This window comes from Dipodomys spectabilis, unplaced genomic scaffold (genome assembly GCF_019054845.1).
Source record: "Dipodomys spectabilis isolate Male_0828 unplaced genomic scaffold, ASM1905484v1 ptg000157l, whole genome shotgun sequence".
Lineage (NCBI taxonomy): Eukaryota > Metazoa > Chordata > Mammalia > Rodentia > Heteromyidae > Dipodomys > Dipodomys spectabilis.
This window is the reverse complement of record NW_024870834.1, coordinates 5,594,386-5,598,821: the sequence shown is the minus strand read 5'-3', so window position 1 is coordinate 5,598,821 and position 4,436 is coordinate 5,594,386.

Genomic DNA, 4,436 nt, shown 5'->3' with positions numbered 1-4,436 from the left:
AGAAGAGAAGTCATTGTGACAAACTTAAGTATTTTTCCTCATAAATGCTTCTGAAATCTCTCTTCTTTGGCCAGCACCACCTAGTGTTAAATAGATGAACAATGATTGCAGGGGAGGTACATTTGTAATTCATCCTCTAGTGATTTATTTCATTGATTGGCATGGGATCATGTGTTATATGCAAATGAGTGTTTGCATATGTATTTTAATAAAAAATTAGAATAGCTTTAGGTAACAGAAAAGTTACAAAGTACAGTCAAGTCCAAGAAACCAAGATCGATACACTACTATCAAACCCATGGTTGCTTAGACTTCTCTGGTCTGGGACAGTTTCTGTTTTATATAATCTTGGCATTTTGAGAAGTACTGGTCAAGCATTTTGTAGAATGCTTAAGCTTGGGTTGTTTGGTGTGTTTCTCATGATCAGCCTGGGTTTATGGATTTTGAGGAAGAATATTGCAGTGGTCAAAAGCCATTCACATCCTATCAGGTATACATGCTGTACCAACATGACCTCACTGATGTTAACTGGGATCCTTGTGCCAAGGTAGCATATGCCAGACTCTTCCTCCTCTATACTCTCTTTCCTCGAAGCAAGCCAATAAGTTGAACCCAGTGTGTGTGTGTGTGTGTGTGTGTGTGAGAGAGAGAGAGAGAGAGAGGGAGAGGGAGAGAGAGAGAGAGTAAGAGACAGACACACACAGAGAGAGAAACAGAGACAGAGAGACAGAGACATAGACAAATAAACTCCATTTTTAATTTCCAATCCTGGGGCTTGCACTCAGGGCATGGGTACTGTCCCTGAGCTTCTTCTGCTCAAAGCTAGCACTCTACCACTTAAGCCATAGTGCCATGTCTGGCCTTTTCTGTTTACATGGTACTGAGGAAAACCCAGGGTTTTCATGCATGCTAGGCAAGCACTGTACCCCTAAGCCATCTTCCCAGCCCAGAAACTTCTAAAGGGGCATGAGTTATTTGAAATTCTGTTAAAGAACTCTTGAATTCTTCTCCCATCTTTATTTAGTCACCCTTTATTTACATCAGCATGAATTCATGGATTTTTTTCTTTTTTCTTTTGTCAGTCATAGGGGCTGAACTCTGGGCCTGGGCTCTGTCCCTCAGCGCCACTTCTGGCTTTTTCTGTTTATGTGGTGCTGAGGAATCAAACCCAGGCACTCATGCATGCAAGGCAAGCACTCTACCAACTGAGCCACTTTCCCAGCCCCTCATGGATGTTTTATACTTTGTGCTATGACTCAGTATTATGTTATTTACTCTATAGCTCAAATTATAGCTATCACCCCTGGGGGCTCATTCCGACTAGCTTTCGTAACTTGCTGACAGGCCATCTTCCCTTTCTTTTTGTAATTTATTTTTCACTAAAAACTTCAAATGATGTGGTGGTACATGCCTGCTGGTAATCTCAGCTATTTGCAAGGAAGACAGAAGCAGGACTGAGGTCTAGGCTAGAGGGTAACATTCCAGATCCTATCTGACAAAAAAACTAAAAGCAAAATGGATTGTGTCTTAAACAGTAGTATGCTTGCCTATTAAATGGAAGGCCCCAAGTTCAATTCCCAGTACAGCAAAAATAAAAAAGAAGGCAGCACAGATTAGGACTGAGGACTCTGGAAATGGGCCAAGTCTGGTAGTACATGCCTGCATTCCCAGTTACTTGGGAGGCAGAGGCAGAGGCAGAAGGATCTTGATGAGTTTGATGTTAGTCCAGGCAAAGCTAAACAACATACAGACAAAAGGGCTGGGAACTTCGATCAAGTGTTGGACATGGGCTCAAATTCCGGTACTGCAAAATACAACAAAATATATATCACTGGAAATGGACAATGTGACTCATTTAAAAATTATTTATGATATCAAATGAACTAAACATAAATGACAGCACTAAAATGTCACTGAGATAAGGAAATATTATATATCCAGACCTACTACTTGTTCTAATTTACACAGGGTCTTGTTTCATTCCTTTGTTTAGAAAATGACTCCCTACCTGCTTGGCACCAAGAAAAGAGTCCAAAATATTAGGTCTGTATAACTTCAGTGGTTTTGAGATTTATATTTTGAAAACCTTTGTTTAAGTGAAATCTTTTGGACCCTTATGTAAAGAAAATAGATTAAAGAAGGCATTTTATCAGTATTCCTTTATTTTACATGTTCACAACTACAATTTCAAAACAACCATGTTTCAAAGCACATCAGAATCTATAGTTAAACATTGTTGAAGACTTGTCAGCCTCAACTACTTTTATTTTATTTTGATTACAGTAATTCTGAGTCACACAGAAAATGACTTAAAGTTAACCATAGCTTACTCATCATAAAGGCAGGGCCATACCTAAAAACTACTAGTGACACAACATGGTCACACATGACTAGAACACCTGCAGCTGTTAAAAACCAAACATCTCAGTGAGATCTGGACAGCAAGTGCACCTGAACCTTGGTTTTCCTCTCAAAGAACTGTGCACTTGGAACCACAGGCCTTTTGACAACTTTGTATGATTAAAAAATCCACAGGGTGGAATTTCAGTATCAGTGGAACGACAAATTTAGGAGACACTGAATAGGCACAGAAACAAGAAAGGTACATGAGCAGACAACTTTTCTTCAGCATTCCTTTTTCTTTGTGTGTTTTTTTGCCAGTCTTGGGGCTTGATCTCAGGGCCTGGACACCATCCCTGAGTTCCTTTTGCTCAAGGCTAGTACTCTTTATCACTTGAGCAACAGCGCCACTTCTGGCTTTTTCTGTTTATGTGCTACTGAGGAATTGAACCCAGGGCTTCATGTATGTTAGGCAAGCACTCCACCATTAAGCCCCATTCTTAGCCCCCTTCTTCCTATTAGTGTTTAGATCCCTAACTTGCAGAAACTCTCTAGGCTTATTGACCACACCAAATAGTGTCTCAAGAGTCTACAAGCATTCAGAGACTGTAATTGAAGGATTATTTATCTGGAGGGTACAAATATTATCAAATGCTGGGCCTCGAAGACTTTTTTATGGGTCGGTTGTGGGGCTTGAACTCTGGGCTTGGGTGCTGTCCCTCAGCTTTTCAGCTCAAGACGAGCACTCTACCATTGAGCCACAGTGCCACTTCCGGTTTTCTAGTGGTTTATTGGAGATAAGAGTGTTAGGTTTTTACAAAGAGGTAGCCGAGTAAGAACTGCACCACGCACGTGGTATTCAGGTAAAGGGTAGGTTTATTCAGTAGACCTGCTGGGACCAGGCAAGGTTGGCACTCCAGGCAGCTGGCAAAAGAGAGGAAAGAGCTAGAAAAGAGCAGAGAGAGCAGAGAGCTAGAAAAGAGCAGTGGGAGAGCGTCTGGGCCTCCACTAGGCCTTATGTAGGGTATGGGCGGAGAAAGGTGTGGCCACATCAAATTCAGATGTGACCTCAGCGATGCAGATATGACCTCTTCCAGGTGTCCCAGTTGCCTAGCGAGGAGGGTGGGGTCTGCTGGCCATCCAGGAGCGGACCTTACAAAGAGTCTCATGGACTTTCCTGCCCAGGCTGGCTTTGAGCCTCGATCCTCAGATTTCAGCCTCCGGAGTAGCTAGGATCACAGGCATGAAAACTCTAGATTAATCGTCTAATTTTTTCTGCATCTGACACCTGCCATGTCTTCATCATCTGAGTAGTATGATATATCCAGGGTCTGTATTCCTCTTTGCTTGGTTGTGGAGGATTCCTGCCTGAGAATACTCACAGCTTTTGATATTTCAGGTATGTAGAGTAGTCTGAAAGGCCTCATCTAATGCCTGTGCTAACATAGAGGCTTACATTTCAGATAGCTTATCCCTACCTAGGACAAAAGGGTCATTTCCACACCCAAAAGCTCTGACCAACTCACCCACTGTCATGTCCTCTACCTTAAAAAAAACAAAAAACCTCATCTAATCTGCTGAAAATTTCATTATCAGGGTCAGGTGGTTTAAAGATCACTCTCCTTTTCCTTAGGGATCAGCGTATGACTCATCTCCCCGGTAAACCCAATTATGGCTACATTCCTGTTTTCGTCCCTCCGGAATGTCTTCCCAAGCAGTCGGTCCTGGCGCACGGGAGCCGGATCAGCCCGCAGAGCGTCCTCCATCACTGCCGCAGCGCGGGCCTCAGGGGTGCCGGCAGCCAGACCTTTCCGAGCGCTCAAATCCAGCCCCTGTGTCACGGTGCCCAGAGAAACAGACTCAGCTCTAATTCGACCTGCCCGCGGCCGCCTGCCGCCGCGCACCAGTGATCCCGCTGTCAGCCACGCCGGTCTCCGAACCTGCCGCGGCCGAGCAGCCGGCGAGGACAGAGCCGTCAGGTAAGCTGTCCACGTCGGGGTCACCGGGGCCTCAAGGGTGGACCCTCGCCGTCGCGCCGCCGGCGGGTCCCGACCCTCACACCCCTGCCCGGCTCCCCAGGCGGTGCCGCCCGCCTC